Source organism: Epinephelus moara, chromosome 12 (assembly GCF_006386435.1).
Source record: "Epinephelus moara isolate mb chromosome 12, YSFRI_EMoa_1.0, whole genome shotgun sequence".
NCBI lineage: Eukaryota > Metazoa > Chordata > Actinopteri > Perciformes > Serranidae > Epinephelus > Epinephelus moara.
In genome coordinates, this window is record NC_065517.1 from 10,426,972 (window position 1) to 10,448,068 (window position 21,097).

The 21,097-nt window shown below is 40.5% G+C and overlaps 1 protein-coding gene across 1 annotated transcript in view; it reads left to right on the plus strand.

Moving 5' to 3' along the window:
- The first annotated feature begins 16,589 nt into the window (after positions 1 to 16,589).
- LOC126399107 (visinin-like protein 1) overlaps positions 16,590 to 21,097 on the plus strand; it is a 48,301-nt gene continuing 43,793 nt past the window's right edge. Inside the window, exon 1 of the mRNA XM_050058903.1 lies at positions 16,590 to 16,883. The gene's annotated coding sequence lies outside the window, so the exon portion shown is untranslated. The remainder of the gene's footprint in view (positions 16,884 to 21,097) is intronic.

Genomic DNA, 21,097 nt, shown 5'->3' on the forward strand with positions numbered 1-21,097 from the left:
CTTATGATAAAAATATCCATCAAAGGACATGTGTAGAACCAAAAGAGTTTAGTCCTGCTCACTTTCATGCCATTACAGTCCAGCAGTCAACTCAGTAGTGTACAGAGGCGATGGATATTCCAGTGTGTATTTTTAGTCTGTGAGTCGATCATCTGATTCCGCTACTGTGGCCCAGTGATTGCTATTGATCTGGAAAAGTTAGCAAATACATGCAGGCTTAGATTGTGTATAAGTGTGTGTGTGTGTGTGTGTGTGTGTGTGTGTGTGAGAGAGAGTTAGTACAGTGCTGTAATGTCTGTGAAAGGAAAACTCTTAGCCCGCTTGTTTGCTTTGGAAAGCTGCTTTAGTCGGCTGCAGACAGTTTCATACCACAGCTTCTCCTTTGATAATAACGCTAAGATGCATCAGTGTGTACTGAAACACTGTCAACAATGTAAACAACCTTTTGATACAGACAGATACCTCAGGGCCCCAGTGTGTACTGGATGTAACAGTAGAAAGAAGAAGATAAAGCTGTTGTGTAATCCTCGCACAGGAGAAACAAGCCATTATTTTCATATTTGATATTGACATTTCTTGCTTGTTCGTGTCTTCATTTTCTCTTTATTCACAATCAGCGCAAAGCCTGGGACAAAGAAGATGTAGAAATTCAAAGCCGTTTAATAACTGCTCTTGCTAACCGTTGAAATATTGAAGGCATATTGGCTGATACCCATTAATTATCCTCTAGCTTTCCAGTAATAAGCTTTCTAAGTATAGGCCACAGTGGTGCTTCCTACACAGAGGAACCATGCAAATGATTCAAGGGGCATGAAGGGAGGAGGAAGTGTGTGTATTCCACATCTTCAAGGTCTCTCCACAAGCACATTAACATTACTTGGACTCTCACGCTGCGATAATACCCGTCTTCTATTTCGCCTAATGAAAATAAACAAATGTGTGCATGCCTAATCCCCTTAATTTTGGTGGTGGGGAGGAAATTAAAAACACAGGAATGTAAATCACTGCCAGGTTTCATTTCCCTGGATCCCTGGGTTATGCTAGGAGATCATAATTTGTGGTAAGTGAATTATACAGTGAGGCTTTTGTGAAAAGGGGGGAGGAGTAATTTTGTAAGAACTTAAAAGAAAAAAAAAGAGATAACTTCTGGCTCCAGTGGAGCCTTTGAAGTCTCTGCGCTGTTTCTAAAGCTGTAATGTCTCTTTCATGTTACATAGAGAGGCAGCAGAATCAAGTTCAAGGGAACCTAACATCACATCTGAAGTAGAAGGGAAAAGAAAATTCAGATTCACATCAGTTAAAAAAATGATTTTCACTGCCAACATTATTGCTGGAACATGGACCAGGGTCATCGTTTTACATCATAACACATCTCAGCCCAACTGCACAACGTTGCCTTGATAAGCAACAAATGGAAAATAAGAGTTTTACGTACAATAACAAAAACAATCACGCACATCCTTGTATTTTAAGCTAATGACCTGGCTAATCGGATAGCAATTCCAGCCTATCGGCCCGCCACTTAACACACTAATCTAAGCTAAACATCAACATGTTAGCATTGTTATTGTGAGCACATTAACATACTAACATTAGCATTTAGCTCAAAGCACCACTACACCTCAGTACAGCCTAAGAGAGCTGCTAGCATGGTCACGTTTTCAATGTCAAGTTATCTTGATTATGAAGTGTTACGTTAACATTTAGCTCTCCCTATCGTGGAACTTTGCCACATGAGGCTCTGCCTTCCGCACGTGTCCAGGAAAAAAATGAGGCCAACATTTAAGTGCCAAAAACTGCAGTACTCTGAATGTCCACTTCAGGGCTAATTAGCTAATTCCCCATTCATGAAAACTGTATGGAGGGTGAAATTTATATTCACCTGTTTACATTTTATTTGGCTAAGTTATGCATATATAAGGGCGTGGCCACTTTGATTGACAGGCTGTCTGCAAGGCGTCAACGGTCCGTGAGAAAGGAGTTTCCCACAGGGTTTTTTTGAAATTCCCAAATTAAATCAGATAACGGATAATGGATAACGATTCGTTTTCCGTTTTTCTTTTCTTTATTATCAAATAAAAAATGGGACATGGATCGTTTTTTTCCTTTTTCCTTTGGTCATTTCAAAACAAAAAACGGATAATGGTTGGTTTTCCGTGTTTCAATTTGTTATTTCGAAACGAAAAATGAATGGCCGCGAAGTACACGGACTGTCAACACAGTCTATGAGTCAGCTCCACCCTCTCATCAAAATGTGGTCACTTCTGGCTCCAAAAAACCAAGATGGCCCAAAAATGCCAAATTTGAAGCTTCATAATGGGAGTTATGAAACCAATGGGTGATGTCAAACTGGCTATGTCCATTACTGCAACACTTTCTATTTCAGTCCCTCATTTAATGTGTTTCTAATTAATCAGAGACACATTACATCGTGTAAAAATTAAAATATTCATAAATGGGACTGTGTGAAGGTCAAGAGAGTTAAAAATAATTGAAAGCCTCAAGAACATTTTATGAGGTAAAGACATTTTTTATTTCATAGTAATAACTGATAATAAAATTCTATAAATATAAAAAGTTTAGAAAACAATCATATAGGCAGTCTCTTAAAAGACCGACTTACAAACTGAGTTATTATGAACTGTATTGTGTTCCAAATTCACCAAAGTCTGTTTTCAAATGTACCTTCAGTATTTAGGCCAAGTGCATTTTTAGAAGAGAACAGACTTCCTAATGATAATAGTCTGGTTCATTAACTTGTAAAACTGTCTGGAATTCGTTTCCCACCCTCGTGTGGGAATGCCTTGTCATGCTTTAATTTTGAAATGTGACAATTATGTAAGAATAGTGCATAGGTGACACACTCCACTGCACTTCAAGTGAAGTGTAACTAAAACCAAAAGATTACTGGCCTGTGTGTAATCAGTGAGAAATAACAAGATATCAAATGCTGCTCCAGTAACTGCAGATGTAAATTTGATCTTGTTAAAGACAATGACTGGAACATTAAGTTGTTAGAATAATAGATATTGTTGTAGGGATAAAAAAAACGGTAGGAAATATATCCATATCCATGTGATGATTAAGCCCTGCAATAAAATCAGCAAACAAACTGGGCAAATACCGCTCAGACACAACTAGTGCTGACAAAGTCATTATCAACTGGAAAAAAAAACTAATTCAACTCCCTCAGCCTTCACAGACTGTGCCTGATTAAAAAGGCAGATTGAATGTGTAGCGTCTGAATCCAATTATTTTTGGAAAGCCATACCGTGGCGTTGTTTCTTTTTGATTTTCACTTGCCTGTCTGCCAGCTGAGGCACCTTGCTCATTGATACAAAATGCTCCCCCAAAAAACTGTTATATTTACTAAAAAAAAATCCTACCATTTTGATTCAGAGATGTGATCAGGACATGAAAAATGAGTCCTGAAAAACATCCGTGAATACAACAACGGTCAGATTGCTTTGATGAAATACACTGAGGGGGACTCCTGCTAACAAAAAGGGAACAATTGGAGCTAGATTTAAGAGAAAAATCATAATTACAGTTTATACAACAAACTGTGTGATGTAATTTCTAGTTTTTCTAATGTGTGCCTTTGCAAAGAGACAGTCAAGGCCAAGTTTCAGATCACAAAATACTTAAAAGGGTCTCAGTTTGTTTTATCTTCTGTTTTTAATTTCTTGAACAATGCTGCATTGAATAGCACACAGAGAAGAAAAGAAAGCAATGACAACACAGCTATGGTAATAATTTAAACAGGTGTGGTCAGGTTGTCATTTTTTCCTCGCTACTGCCCACTGGATCTGTCTCCAACATGCAGTATATGTTCTGCAGCCTGACTGAAGGATAAAAACAAACCTATTCGCTTCACATATAGAGAGCTGAGGGTGACAGGTAAACAAACCCAAACAGCTCTCTTCATATCATTCATCGTTATAACTTGAACTGAGGTGTCCCTTCTGCCTGCAACCACTACGACAAGCACTGTTATGATCAGCTCAGTATCTCTCTACCTGTTGTAATTGGAAACTTCATTTAAAGTCCCCCTCCAGACATGTCTTAAATACTGCTCAACATAGTTTTCCCACATAATAGTAAAAAAAACAAAAACAACTCTGACAAGGAGCTGGAAGCAGAGCTACCCTTTCTCTCTAATTGAGAAGTTCTGGATCTGGCCTTCGACCTGCCCACCATGATAAGTTCTGCTTTTGCTTTCCCCTGCGATGCTCGTGCTAGGTTGACCAATCAAAGAGCAGTGTGCATCAAAATTACTGACGTTAGGGTCAGAAGAGACATCAGACATGTTTGCTGTCAAAACTTTCACTATGCTAATGCTAACTCTGCTCTCTGTACTGACAAGTCCACTTTGCATTGATTTTCAGGCCAGTGTTCCGTCAAAGTCTGTTTCCCCGCCGATATGTGTCCTTTATCAGACAGCAATTGGTTTTCATATTAGTGACTAGTCTAGTTTGCCCGGTGTGCCGATTTGTGAATCCCAGGATTGTAAAGGAATGGCCGGCCTTACTCTGCCTTGCTGTGCCTAACCCTAACCCGAACCAATCTCACTCCTCTTGCCTGAACCTAACCAATCCAACCAAAGAAGATAATGGGTACTAGCCAATCACAAGGAGAGTAGGGCGGGTCATTCCTTTATTTTCCTGGGATTCGCTAATTTGCACCTGGTGTATGTTAGAATCTCAGACTTTAGGAGAAATGCACAGACATCGCCCCCTTCAGTAGAGGAATGTGATAACACCTCTCAAGCGTCAAATTTGCAGAGATACAAGTCAGTATAGTCAAGGTCAGACACATTTAGGGGACATAAACAGAAGACAAACAATGGAGGGGGCCTATAAGCATTTAGTGCGGTAATTTATATTACACTAGCATTTTATCAGAGAGTTTAAAGATATGGTGGTACTAATTTGTAATCTGTTTATTAATATGTATTGTTATGTTGTGTTCAGGTAGTATGGCAAGATGTTACTAAAACTGAAATGTGTTCTTCTGTCACAGTAAAGAGTGCATTCAGCTGACCAACTTATGAGTTGAAACAAACAGTACGTTTTTCTGTAGATTTTCAATCACAGCTGAAAAACAAACTAGACAGAGACGAATGTTGAGCATCACCGCTTCTCCTAAGTGATGGAACAACATCAAAAACTGAATAAACTCCACTTGTTTGTCAAAATAACAAGCTTGGATCTATGTTTTGCCTAAAGGTAGAGCCATGCACGCTATATAGATGAAAAAACACATTTTAGATGCATTTGTATTATTTAATAAAATAGTGAACAACAGGCTATTTTGAAATTCAACTCCAGCTAACCTCCCACAGAACTGCTCAAGGATATGTTGCATACAGTACACGTGAACCCATTTAATGGTAAAAACAGAGCACAGCAGTAACAGAGCATACTCAGCTCATTTACCCTGACTGAATACGCCCACACATAACAGGAACAAGCAGCGCACTGTATCAATACACCTACAGTGAAACACATCGAACCAATTACATGTAACAAACTTATAAGAAGTGGATGTATTTTAAACAATATATTTATGCAGCAATGTTTAAAACTCGTTCATATAAATATTAACTTTTCGGTAGTATATAAATAAGACCAACAAGGATGTAAACATTTTTAAAACCCAAATGCAAATGAATGAATAAATATATAAATAGATAGAAACATAAATACTGGGGATGATATTCTTAAAACTAGAATATCTTTTCAGCAGGGAAAATGTGGCCAGGAAGCAGGTTTTCATTTGTCAATAAATACTGTCAGGGTGTTCTTTAGCAAGGCATTTACTCCCTAGCTGCTGCAGCAGGCTGTGATTTTATGGGAACCCCAAATGAGAGGATGCATGTAAATTTGTAAATGCGACAGGGCATTGAATTTGTGGATTCAGCCTTCCCTCGATAAAGACGCAGTAAAAATGTACAGGAACCACAACCACTTGCCAAAAACCAAGAGTTTTTAGCACAAGAGAAGCATTTGCCGTATACTGCGAATCAGAAAATAACATCTCAGTTCTTGAACATGGCAACAAAGAAAAGCTTCATTAACACTCCTGCCTGTCACCTTCACTGCATTTCTGATGTTCATCTGTATGGGTGGGGGCGGTGTAGGTGTTTGGTCTTAGCTCTCTTTGAGAGTCCAATCCGGATCGGTCGTGTGCATGTCCTCAGAGGCTCCAATCTCCTGGGTTGCTCCAGCTGTCCTGTACACACACAAAAAACACACTAAGATATAACAGCACAGTATGTACCAGTTCTGCATGCCTGGCAGCATCGAAGCCTCCATCCTCTACATCGTGCATCGGATATGTGTTTGTTCAGGCCTAAAGCTCCGCAGAACATTTTGGCTTTTGTTTCCTGCTAATGGTTGCAAAGAAAAATAGACACGCTGCTTTTCCTGATGCTTTCAGCTTTCTTACCAAAGCTGACAAGATAAACATAGTGCTTCTCAATGTGCAGAGAGAGTAGCCATGCTATTAGACTGATTTATTCCCTCAAACTGACAAGGTGAACACATTGCATCTTCAGGTAGGCAGCTTGTTAGACTCACTCACCTCTTAAATATTCAGAGGCCAGCTCACTTAACTCCCAGCAGACACACTTGGGTTCATAATGCAGTGGAGACCAGCTCCTATGCTCACTCTGTTCATACCTTTTTGTTTATTCAATTTGTTCTATGTCACTATATAATAACAAATAAAGCCAAAATGATATACAATTACTGATCCATGCCATTGTGCACCAATTAAGACAATATGTGTCCTTTCTTTCAGTCTTGAGACAAATGTGACTCTTGTTCCAAAATCCACATTTAATCAATAAAATGCTCAGGGGTTTTTCAGTCTTTGTCTGCCAACACGATACGAAACTCACTGAGGCTCAGGTGTTCCAAGAATGGTTGACACGCAAAGGACGGAGACCACATTTTCCTCTTCTGATCCATCTCCCGGGGCTCTGAAAGGAACATATTGACAGTCAGAGACAGTCAGGAGGGACCGGCTAATTCTGTCTTATTTGTTGCACTGTTTACCCTTAAACAATGTTTTTGCATTCATGGCTGTGTTATCGTTCCACTGCAGCTTACTGAGGAAGGGAAATGAATATTTGAACATTCGTGACAGGAAGCTGTGTCAATTTGAAAAGACAAATCAATAAAAGTAATTGTGGTTCCCCAGTGAATTAACCTAGCTGGCCTTTTCAAGTCTGTCACCCAACACTGTGGAAAAACACTGTTAACCATGAAACACTGAAAATAATGGAACAAAAGCACAATTAACTGTAATTAAACAATTTCCGTGTAATGCTTTTTTTCCAGATTCGTCATTTTTTTGTAAAAAAAAAAAAAAAAAAAAAAAGCAAACCACTATTTTACTCAAAATTTAATTTCACCCATGTTATAAACACTAATTACTGAGACACTTGATGATAATTGATTCTTTTGAAGATATAATACAAGTTTTTTGTTTTTTTTTTGTCTTTTTTTAGAAAAAGAAAATAAACCTTTGTGTTGTTCCTCCGCAGTGTACATGGATGTTTCTTGGCACAGCTGGCTGCCAAGCGGCACCTCCTGCTCGCCGTCACCGCTGCCAGAAGTGAAAGAAACCACTGGATCACCTCCACACATTTCCAGGCTGTGGTCTTCATTGGCATCTAAACGACATGCAACACACAGTGCTGTCAGAATGTTTTAGGACACAGCTGTGGTTTCATGTTTTTCTAGCATCAGTGTTTGAACAAAGTCACTGTGTCAATAAAAAGGATTAAAAAACTTTAAGTCTGTTTTTAAGCCTCATGGTCATATTATACAAGACTGAGTCTAGTGGTCGTCCTCGATTTAATTACCTAACTTTAGCTTACCAGTGCTTTTACACAGTGTTGTATATTGAATCTAATTATGGGAGCTTGAATTTTCACTTCACTTCATCAGAAAAGTCAAAAGGAAGTGGTTCCATTTATAAAAGCTATAAGTCACAACTTCTATTACCTCAATTGTTTTTCAATATAAGGAAATGTAACAGAAAATATAGACAGAATTTTTAAAAATGCTCTTGTTTCCTTGGCAGCATGGTGTCGAGATACAGTAGTTTACATAGCTCAGATGGTTAAAAGAACAGTTTGACATTATGGAGAACACGCTTATTCACTTTCTTGCCGAGAGTTAGATGAAAAGATCGATACCATCTGTTTGCTAGAAATGAGGCTACGGCCAGCAGCTGATTAGCTTTTTGTAGTATTGACACTGAAAGCTGAAGGAAACAGCTCAACTGGGTCTGTCCAAACTGGAGAAAAAACTGCTCATGAACACGTCTTGAAGCTGGGATAAATCACACACAAGACTTCAAATGCTATTTTGTGGGGGCTTTATTGTCTTCCCAATTTATTTTTTCTTATCTGTGAAATAACGGTTAATAAAAGCTTTATCTCCACTGAAGGATGGGGCATGCATCTACACAGAGCCTCAATTCAATGCAAAAGTATATATATCTGGCTTTGACTTCACTAATTACTGTAACACATTGTTTAATTTGAACAAAAGCCAAAGAGTTATGGGGGGGTTTATTGCTGGAATATTTCATTGCTGGAATATTTCTGGACTCTTGTTGTGACCATCAGGGTTGCCCCGCTACCAGAGGAGACTGGCAAATTATTGTTTTAAGATAAGACAAAGGAAGTCTTTGATGTGAATGTGAGTGTGAACGGTCGTCTGTCTGATGTGTCAGCCCTGTCATAGTCTGACAACCTATCCAGGGTGTACCCCGCTTCTCGCCCAATGTCAGCAGGGAGAGGCTCCAGCCCCTCTGTGATTCGGATTAGGTTAAGCGATTAAGGATAATGAATTAAATGAATAAACTATCTGTGGTAACAAACCTAAATGTGAAATCTTTGCAGTACTACTACAGCATATTCTATGATGTGATTATTGTTTGGATGGCGATACAACAGTCAGTAATCGGGCAGTGACCATAACCATCATTGCAATACCACGGTCACCTGATGCTACCGCAGTGATGATGTCATCCTTGTCATCACTGCTTTTTGTTTTGGAGCTGATATAATAAATGAATTGAAGAATGCACTACTTTGGCTCTGTCTGCAGTCACCACTCTGCAGCCTTGCTCAATTCACGCCCACGGCTAATTTGTTACACGTCACGAGATACAATTTAGTTTGTAAAAAAAAAAAAAAACAGTCTCTTTTACTGAAGTTGCAAAAACAGTGTTTCTGCAGGTAACATTCTGCCATTAATTACTGCAGTTACTGGGTGTAACCTCAGTTGTATGAGTAGAAGAACTGCAAGGAAAGGAAGAAGGACAGAGACTACTCCTGGATGCAGGCGAGTGATATGATATGATCAGATCATCATAGCTTATAAAAATGCAGAGCAGTGATGATACAGGCATGTAGGCACTGATGGTAAACTGCCAAACCACAGTGATACGTTGCTTTTTCACTGCTGTAAGATAAAATCCCTACCGTCACATTGCTCGTCAGCAGCACTAAGAATAAAATGTCCTTTAGCATATTATTACTTTAATATGACCTTCGTTATGAACAGAAAGGTTTCTGAGGTGGACATACTGTTCATAGTGATAGTATGCAGAGTAAACATGAATATTACAGTAACATCTGTGAAACAAATATTGCTAGTTAATCAGGATGGTCAAGGGAATGTTTCTAATGGTGCTTACTGTGGTATCTGAACCTCAATTACTTCATGTGACTGAATTTATAAAAGCAGAGTTGTGTTGTTTGCAGTTTACCTGATGATGGGCGTCCCAGTTCCGGGCCACTGAAATGTTCTTTGTAGTTTGTAGTGTTGCTCTCCAGAGCTTCAGTTATACTACTAAATCGCTCAGGTGACGATGCTCTACTGTCGCTTGCAAAATCATTTCTACTGATATCAAAAAACAAGTTCAGCTCTTTCAAGACCATGTCAAATTGCTTTTTCATCTCAAACTCGGGGCTGTCGTTCACATCAGAGGCTGGTCCGTTGCTCTTAGAGGAAACAGTGGAGGACATCGACTTTGGGTTTAAGTTACCCTGGAAACACTCAGAAGAATTATAAGCTGATTCACAGTTAGGCTGTGGCTCTGGCTGTCCAAGAGCAAGGACATTTGCTGCTGAGATAAAGTTGGGGAGTTCATTACAACTGGTATCGCTGCTTAGAAATCCCTTAGCCATGTTCTCAGTGTGACACTCAAATCTTTCTACCTCCTCTTCCTCCTCCTCTTCTGGTACCTTGTTGCGCTCATTGCTCTCTGCCTCTGGCATGCAGTCGTAAACTTGTCGCTGGGGTGATTTCAAAAGCTGCCCGGGCAGGCTGGTGAGGAGAGGGCTGTTGCTAAGGCCAGCATCATCATCATCTAGTGTGAGCTGGATCCTTTCAAACGTGTCAAACCCCCTCGGCACACTGTTGTTAAAAGTGAAGGCAGATGGCACTGGGGAAAATCTGTCATTACAGTTAAGGGCTGTGGGTTTGTCAGCATTTTGTGAATGGAGTAATTCATGTGGGCCAGGCACAACTGCATCACTTGTTGGGGAAAACGTGACAGCCAAAAGGTCATCTTTATTTTCAGCCATGAATGTCTCGGCTCTGTGGTGGCAATCGGAGAAACAACTGAGTTTGTTTTCTTGTTCATGTTGACCTAGTAGAGTTGATTTGTGGCCACTTCTACACATGTTGCCCTCTGAACATTCGCTGATGGATTCCTCAGTCATGTCTCCTTTCTGTTGACTTTGTGGCTGATGATCATCCTCAGATTTCACTAATATCTCGGAGTTACCATGCACAACCATTTCTTCTTCACCACCTGCCTCTTCTTTTCTTTCCTTCTCCTCTGTTGTCCCTTCCTTTGTTGAAATAACAGCATTGTATGAGTGATCAGACAAGCATTCAAGGTTAATCTCCAATTCATCATCTCTATGTGATAATTTGTCACAATCACCAGTTGATATTTCAGTTGCATCTTCTGTGTGTTTTTGATTTTGTGGTGGCAGTTTTTCCTCTGAGTCTGACAAGTTTTCTAATTTCCCATGTTCATCAGCTCCTATTTCTTCTTCAGAACTTGTCTTTTCTTCTCTTTCTCTTATCTCAGTTGCCCCTGCCATTCTGGCAATTTCAGTCTGTAAATATTCAACTTCCTGCGTCTCCGGGTGGTTAGGACTGACAGGAAAGCAGCCAGACTGATCCTGCTCTTTCAACTCATGTCCCACAGTATCATGGCTTTCTTGTCTTCCATCCCCTGCAGGAGAAGGCTTTGCTGGCCTGCATGGACTACTGCTGAGACTGGATCTCCAATGACAGCTGCCTTTGTTGCCAGTCTTGTTGTGTGTTTCGTTAGTGGTGACGGAACAAGCCTGTGGCTCTGTGTGTGACTGCCATGACTCCTCTTTTTCATCTTTGCACTGCTCTGTTTTGCTTTGGTGATTAAACCGTCCGGTCTGGTCGGGAACTGAAACCTCCTGTGATAGCCGGACGTCAGAACAGAGTGGCAGAGGTGTTTCCATCTCGGAGACTTTTACTGATGGAGATAATTCTACACCTGCAGTGCTCTCTGAGTTACGGTGGTTCTCTTCAGCCTCCCTGTCAGTTTCACTCCACATTGCAGGGTCAATTACACTGAAAGGGCTCGCATCATTATCTCCTTCAGCAGGCGCTTGACTGATTCTTGCAGGCATCGGAGTCTCTGTTGTGTGATCAGCCGTTTCACTCGGAGCTGTGGCTATCATCTTGCCAGCAGCATGCTCTCCTTTTGCCCCATAGAAGCCGTCAGCTTCGAGACTCCCACTTTCCATTGCAATATTTCTGGCCAATACCACATCATGAAAAACAATTGATCCCTCAACGCATTCAGCAGCAGACGAGATGAAGCTTTTGCTCATCTCATTCTCATTGACTTGGCCTTTTGTTTCCCCATCACAGACAGCAACATTTTCATTTTCACAAATCTGTAATTCCTCATTTTTTACACCTTCTGCCAAGTTCCCAGAGGGTTGCTCTTCAGGGTTTGAGTGGAATGATTTAGAGTCTACATAATCAGTGGAACATATGAGATTGTTACCCTCTTCCTTGCTGAAAAGGGTATTCTCACAAAATCCATCCTCCTCTTTCCTCTGATTACTCTCTTCAACTTCTGCAGATTGGCCGAATGTATTGCAGAAACCTGTGTCACATAGCACATCTTCATAAGTGCAATCAGACTGACATCTGACCCCCTCATCACCTGAACTAAGGATGAATGGTTCGATTTGACTGACACTATTTTGCACCTGTCTCCAATCCTCCTCATTTCCAGCAGGAAGACTGTAACCAACAGGGGGCTTGTCTTCAAGTGGTTTTCCAGGCTGTTTGCAATCAGAGTGACTGGACGTGTCAGCGCTGGCGTCTTTTGAAGTGTGACACTCTGCTAGTGCCCCACCTGCATCATCTACTGGGTATGAGCTGTGTTCATCAGTTGCAGTAACTGGAGGCTGCTCATCTTTCACCAGAGGTAGAAAGCATCTCTCAGCACCGATAAAACAGACTTGAGATGATCCTGTGCGTTCATTGTCAATGTGTGACGCATTTAGCTTAGTAACAGAGGTGACAATTAATTTACTGTCTTGCAGTTGCTCATGAGGTTTTTCATCTTCAGTATTCTCACGTTCCTTCTTCATCAAGGCACTGGTTGATGATGGGGAGTCAGTGGTTTTCTGAGATGTCAAAAGCTCTGGGAAGTCAAACCTGCTCTGCCCACTGTGGTTGTTTGTCATTGTGTAATCCATCCTTGGTCGCTTGGGGGAGAGTGGCGAGGTAAGCTCTCTCTCAGTTAGCCAACTGATCTCTTCTGTGATTTCATCCATTTTCTCCAATCTGCTAAACCTGAAATAGAAACAGCTCAAGTGTGAACACTGCATCTGAAAGCCACACTGCTCAGATCAATAAGTGTGACTCCATCAAAAGAATGCAATCATGCCAAGAATGTTTCTGAGTCATAGCTTACTTTTGGTAGATAACATTCCTAGTAAAAACGATTTCACATTTACAAAAAACTCATCATTGAAAGACTCAGTCTCATGATTCAAAATACTGGACTACTACGTATAGTACCATACTAACTACAGTCTATATATCCATCTGCATTACCACAATAACCCATGTGCTCTGTTGTAAAAGAGCTACAGTAACTCACCTTGTACCAGGCCTGCACTTCAGAACACACGGAAGTAATCCCACAGCAGGTCTCTGAAGAGAATATAGGAGACAACAACATAATATTCAGTGAGTGGATTTTCTATACCAGAACAGATTGTTACACAGCATGATGCTGATTCACTGTACAGAATACAGATATGGCAATGGCTGTAGCACTGTCACTGTTCTGTTGCTTCCCTATTTTAACACCCCGTGGAACTGCTGTGCATCAGTTTCTGACAGTGCTAGCTTTGTTACAATGCACACGATAGGTCATTTTCACGTCAAAAATATTTACTTTTTACTGGTTTTAGTAGTAAGAAAAGCACTGCTGTTACTGATAACATTAACGATGGCTCTGCTCTGTCCCAGTAAGCCATGACACTTTGACAGTGTGCCATCATGCACAATACCTGAAATCAAAGCAGCTAAATGGTATTCAGCCACTATTAATCAATAGTTAATTTACATTTGTGCTTTTCCTACTCTGACATGTATAAATGTTTTCTATGAAAAAGACCTATGTCTCACCAACCCACACTAATTCTTAGAGGAATTTTAGGACACCAAAATGCAATTATCAATCATGTGATGTGTCTGTTACCTTGCAGATCAACCTGTCACACATAAGCATGTTTATAAATGTTCAAACACTGTATTTTGTATTTACAATATGAGATTCGCAGGGCTATGAAAACTCAAGCATTTTACAGTACAACATAACATGTCGAAATCAATTTCGAAATTAATTTCGGAAATAAGAGTCAAGTTAGGGATCTGCTTTTTGCAGATGATGTTATTCTGTTGGCTTCATCACACTGTGACCTCCAGCACGCACTGGGGCGGTTTACAGTCCACAGAGTGTGAAGCGGTCGGGCGAGAGACAGTACCTCGAAGTCTGTGGCCATGGTTCTTTCCTGGAATTGATTGCTCCCTTCGGGTTGGGAGAGCATTACTGCCCCAGCAAGGGAGTTCAAGAGTCTCGGGGTCTTGTTCACAAGAGTAAACTGAAGCATGAGGTGGATAGGCGGTTGGTGCAGCATCAGCAGTGATGCAGGCGCTATATCTCAACCCTCACCTATGGTCATGAGCTTTCGGTAGTGCTTGAAAGAATGAGATCGCAAATACAAGCAGCCAACATGAGTTTCCTCTGTAGGGTGAGTGGGCTCAGCCTTAGAGATGGGGTGAGGAGCTCAGGAGGGAGCTCATCTGGAGGGAGTTCAGAGTAGAGCTGCTGCTTCTTTGCATCAAAAGGGGCCAGTTAAGGTGGTTTGGACATCTGATCAGGATCCTCCTGGGCGTCTCCTGTTAGAGGTGTTCTTGGCACATCCAACTGGTAGGACACTCTGACCCAGAACACAGTGGAGGTATTATACATCTCATCTGGCCAGGAAACACCTCTGGATTCCCTAGGAGACGCTGCGGAGAGGGATGTCTGGAGTACTTTGCTCAGCCTGCTGCCCCCACGACCTGGCTCCAGATAAGCCGCATAAAAATGGATGGATGGTGTTTAAAGGTTTGCTTATGCTATCTGTTTTAAATTGTAACTGAATAAAATAATACATAATAATTGGAACTGAAAGAATATTACACCCAAAACAACACCCAACAATATCTAGGCTTTGTAGCAAACTAGAGTTTAAATATACACATACATTTTCCCCAAGACTTTATTGAATACATTTAATACATGGAGTATGAACATCCCAGATTTTCATCATGAAAGTTGTGGAAAAATATATTTCATAATACTAAATGTAAAAATGTAAAAATATGTCAAAATAAATTCAATTGCACAGAAAGAAATAAAATGTAGGGAAAAGAAAGAAACTTGAAAAAAAAAAACTCAGGGTCTGCTGAGCAAATGGGAAAACAACTGAAATGTCTAAATAATCTCATAGTTTTTGCCAGTTTCATCAGTAGAACAGTATGTTTTTCAATCAGTATCGTTAAAAATATAAAAGGAGTGTAGTCTTTTAAGCCAAATCTTTTTATCTATATAATATTTTGCTTAAATAATAATAAGTTAATTATGTAGGCTACATTTCATTAGAAATTAACAGAGTAATATACTGTTATAAGTTTGACATTTTTGGAAAGGTTCCTCTATTACACAAACAAAAATAAATGGCATAAAAAAACCCTGCAAAACATATTACATCGTTTTCCCCCTCACAATAAAAAAAAAATGTATATATATATATATATACATATCTATTAGGTATATTATATTTACATGATGGCTTTGGCCAGTGAGCTAACCATAACAACATAACAAATGGCTAAAACACAAAATAATGTTACCTGCTATGTCAGAATTGCATGAATTTACGGTTTTGCACTATAATTACCTAGTTATTATAACTTCAACCGACACCTCGCTGCTTACAGTATATTAAATGTAAAAACTTCGAAAGATTAATGTTAGCAATGTAGCTAGCGATTTGCTAGCTTAGTGTTACCAGTGAAAAATATATCATAAGCAAACCTTTTACACTTCAATGCTAATTTCAGACACTGACTTTGACATTTGCTTACATTTTAAACTTGTAAAATATCCATCTTCTTTATCTGGCTATTAGTTTCTCCAAAGTTACTCACCTTTTAAATTAGTTTAGCATTAAGACTAGCACACTTAGCCAGGTTACTGGGTTTGTCAAGTGCTCGCGCTTGTTAGCTAATGGTAACGTCACTGTCCTGTTCCTGTTAGCATGCAGGCGGTGCCAAACTACAGCTGTTGAACAAAGCAGCAGTTCCCTTCACGTTAGCTTGCTAACGCACATTAAGTCTCAACTTAAACAGGATAGAGGAATACTTAGTTGTGTTTCTAGCGCTGGAAGGCACGGTGAGGTCGGTTAGGAAAAAGCTATACAGTAATCTCAAATATGAGCTAGCGGTTAGCTAGCTTTGTATTCCAGTTGTGAAAGATAGCAAAAGCAAACTCTCTGTACTCATTAAAAAAAGCATTAAAATGTGCTGACATTTGAGACACGATGTATTTTTGTATTTTTCACCTATTACTAATTACTCACAAGTTACTCACCTTCAAAAGTAATTAAGCATTTAGGCTAGCATACCTAGCTAGGTTACTCGCTGGCTAACGTTTGCTAATGCTACTGACGTTCTCTTGGTTTCCTGTCAACAGACTGTGGATTTGCGTCTCAGCTTTAACGAGTTAAAAAAAATACTTAGTTGGCTCTGTGTCTAACACCGTAAGTCACAGTGAGGTCAGTCTACAAACAGCTTAATTTTAATGTGGAACATGTAAAATTGTATTCATTATGTCTTGCTGCTCTCATTCTCGTTCTTCGCAGCATTCTGCTATAATGCTCAGCCACCGGGAGCGAGAGAGACAGACACGCATTGCTCCCTCTCTTCCTCTCTCAGTATCTGTCTCCTCCTCTCAGTACATCAGCAGCAGTGTGTGTTCAGCAGCATCATCCTACGGACCCGCACCGCTTACTTTCAGTCGAGGCTGACTTCTCTCCCGCACAAAATAAAATAAAAACGCAGCAGAGTAAAACAAAACGACAGAAACATCACGCTACTGAGGTTAGTGGCTCGACAGAAGAGCAGTATCAGACCTTTGAATCGCCTGTTTTCTCCGTCCTCGCAGGTTTTTTGGACCACTCCACACACCACACCGGACTTCTCCCGTTGACTCTGCACTCTCGCAAGGTAGGAAGGATGCTCTATGTGACAGGTTGACAGATCCGTTTAATGCATGCAGGAAACTACATGTTTTTTTGCACATTGACCTGCATGACACAGCCTGGTGCGTCATCCTTTTGGTTTCATAAGACTAATTTGCGGATTTATTGGCGGGTTGAATACATATTAATGATACACAAATTACAATAACGACACATATAATTAACCAGTATAGCCTCAGTAGCTGCTGCAACGATTCCTGATCCTTCTTGCACGCTTTGTACGTAAACCCGCCACTTGTCAGCATTAGATAAACATGGTTGTTCCTTGCTAGGATTTACTCTGACTGCCTACACAAACACACACACTCACACACATACCAGGCTTTAGATTCAACAGCAAAAGTGTAAAGACAGAGACAAATTGGCATTGGTGACGGCTGGTTTAATGCAGTCTTCCCGATCATTGCAGACAGTGTGAATTTTGACGACTATAATTGTGACTTTGCGTGGGATGTCTGTGCTTTGCACGACGTGGCACGATGTGGTGTGATGTATTCTGATGTAGTTTTGGCACTGGTGCTGATGTTGAAAGGGTGTGCGTGTGTGTGTGCAGGATGAAGGTGGGGGTGTGGTGTGTCTCCTTAGCCCACATCATCCTCACAATGAGGCTACTTTTTGCAAATCAATGCAGGCATGACCACATCCAATACCCCCACCTCTTCTGCACACACACACACACACACACACACACACACACAAACACACACACACATCGATTCAATAAGAGCAGTAGGATTACAGAGAAATCTACCAGATTCACCCAAATCAAACCCATAAACTGCATTGTTCCCATCTTGTGTCGCCTCTCTTGGCTAGGGCTCTGCCTCCCTCTCAAGGTCATCCCCTGTTGGCAAATAATGGCAAAGGGACAGTGTTTTATATTAGCTTGCACCGCCTGGCTCGGGGGCAGGTCTGCTGGTTGTTACAGGACTGTAAAATCTGTGTCAGTCCACACCTGTTTGCTGATGTGTAACTACAGCTATGATTTATTTCCTTTCTGGCTCTGACGAGGCCCCAGTGGACTAGAAGACAAAGGGTAATGACTCAGGCTTGGAGTCAGCATGGTGCTCTGCTCTGCATTGCACTGCATACTGACCCACAGTGTCTTGTCCCAGACTTGGCCCCTCTAATTTCTCCAGCTAAAATAAAGCACTGACATTTGCAGATTATGCACCGTGCTCTCTGTTTTTTTTCTTGAAGATGTGAGTAACTGGTGAAAACCATTACCATGCATAGAATTAAGAGCTAACAAGGGGGTGGGGTGTGTTCAGTGTTATGTGCTAACAAGAGTGTCTGAATCTGTCTCACATCACACCCTGATTATTTTCTCGGATTTATCCTTTTTACTGCGGCTCTTTTCTTCCTTCATATTTTGCTGCTAATGCACTTTTCTCCTGTGTTCATCTGTAAGAGAGACAGTGAAAATGTAACTGAGTGAGCTGGAGAATGCAGAAGGAATTTCATTATTATCACATTTGCAGACTGCTGACTATCAAGCGATTGCTGAGTGGAGAAATTTTTTCCAGTTATCTAACATTTAAAGATAGTTTCTCATTTATTATTGCAGTGCAAGATTGATGGTGAACATTAACATGATAGATGAAACAGTCACGAGGCTCATACATGGCACTGAAAATTGACTGGAGGTGTTGATATGAGAATGAAAAGTATGGATGACAGAGCATACATTCCTGGTACACGGCAAAACTGCAGTTGAATGTGTATTTTCTTTGTGACAATCAAATAACTCAGAACTATGAAAACAGACACAGAATGAAGGTCTTTCAAAAGTATATGCGTAGGAAGATGATGTTTTGAAAGCGCTCCACTATACCATGTTGTCACTCGCATCACGTTAAAGGTAGTGCAGTTGCAGATTTTATGTAAAATGAGCTGAGGGGGCGGTATTAACATATGTGTTAGTTTACCATTTTGAACACCATAAATTCAACACTCAAGATACGTTCATTCACAAGGAGTAAAGTAATTGCATCTTATCGTATAAGCTACTTTTATTGATGAGACCCAGATATATTACTGTGTGATATGAAGAAATAGCTCAAAGTGTGACGTAAAGCTGGGCCACCGGCAACACACAGACACAATACAGATGCAGAATCAACTCTGCTGCTTGTTGCATGAATGAAGGACGACAGAGTCATGAGCAACACTCGTATTATGATGCAGTGAGCTATTGTAAGCACATATTAGGAGTGAATGAACATTTAGTCCTGCATCAGAAGTTTGTATCTTTCAACAGATGCGTATTGATTCCCACAGGTTTTCTACAATGTGTGTACTGCAGCGTAATGTATGCTGACAGTATGCTCATAATGTGCTTGTGATGCCTTGAGATTCAACACTTAAGCTTAATTCTTAATGACTTCTGTAATCCTGGGATGCAACATGCATGCAATTTCACAAACATACTACAAACAAATGTACACATGCATTAATTCACATCATACATGCTGTTCAAATACAAATGTGTTTATCTTTCTATTAGACAAGCAGTCAAACGCACACACACCTACACAGTGACATAATGGTGAGGTCGCCGTGCGTGTTGTGCACACATCTCTCCCAGGACACATCTGTCTCTTGCTGCAGCTGCTGTCTTCAGGCTCAGCCCATCTTGTCTGACAGCCCATATTGTAACAGAAAAGTGTTTGCAACTTGCTGTCAGAGTGCACTGACTCCTCACTTTCACCGCAACACAGAGAGACTGCTCGCATTTATCAGGGGTTGTTTTTGATCTCTAAACATAGAAGAAGATGAGGAAGAGGCTAGGTTTTAGTTGTCAGACAGTATTGTTTCACCCATAATCGCATGTTCATCACGACTGCTGCAGACGTCATCTTCTACTGTAATATACCGTACAGTAATTGGGTCAGTGCATGCTTGTTTGCCTTTGAAGGAATACCTTACCCACAAAATGACCATTTGTTTATCAGTTACTCATTTTGTGTTACCTTGAATTTGGGCATGCACATGCATTTGACTGACGCTAGTAGAATTTGCGAGCAGACTTCAAACACAGCACTTGTCTGTGCATGCTATTTGTATGCCAAAGTGCTGTCAACAGTAAGGTCGTAGCGATTATGCATGTGTTTGGGAAGTACTGAGGGTATGACTGGATAAATGAGTCTTGGATTATACTGCACTAATCGTGTGAGTTTGTGAAAGGATATTTTGAAATGGTTTTGTTGTTGTTAAACGGGGCTCCCCTTTATTCCAATTCATCAAAAATGTTTGCTGTTTTTGGATGCCTGAAAACTTGAATCAGTGAAATCTCCTATGGAATCTTTTGTGGTGTTGGTATTTTTTTTTTGTAAGAAATGTGCTGTTATTGTTGCGTTTACTGTAGTTACAGCTAACTTTGCACGTCCATGAACGCAGCGCAGGCGGAACTCTCCATGAGTTCATTTTTTCCCCTCAGCAGCAGTTTGTAGAGTTTGGAGTCCCAGGATGGAGATTTCATCAGTAAATCCAATCAGAGCTGATCAAATCAGATTGATGACTTACTTTTAGACCCAATGCAGGAAACTGGTAATTTTCATTTTCACTGCGCCTGTCATTCTGCTGCTCCATCTGTGCCCAGAGTATGCTCTGCACTTTGAAAGTGTGGAGCAATCAATATCCTAATGGTATATATGTTAGGGCTGCCCCCTAATAGTCAACCAAACATTAGTCAACCAGAAAGAGTTTGTCTGCAAGATTTCATTGGTCACTAAGTCACAGAAAAAAAAATTCTACCAGGAGCTGCGTCTTGTCAAAATGAATCAAAAACTATATGTCTGGATCATGTGGGTATTTAATTGGAAAGGACAGACACAGGAAGTGGCCATGCTCAGCAGTCAGACAGGAGTCATGTTAATTTCCAGGGCTGGTACCTGCAGTTATTACACGGGCTAGTTAAGTTATGTCGGGCAGGAAATCCAAAGTGTGGGATCATTTTGAGAAGGTGAAGGACGAACCCAAGGTGATATGTAAACTTCATTCGTCGACTACAAACATGACGTATCATCTGAAACGTGTAAGTAGCTACATGCCCATTAGCCACTTAGCACAATCATTACTGCTTTGCCGACAGCGTCATTAACAGGCGGCTCGCTCAGTATGTGACGTGCACTTGTAGATAAAATATAGGCCTATATTAATGAAGGTTCATTAGTACGG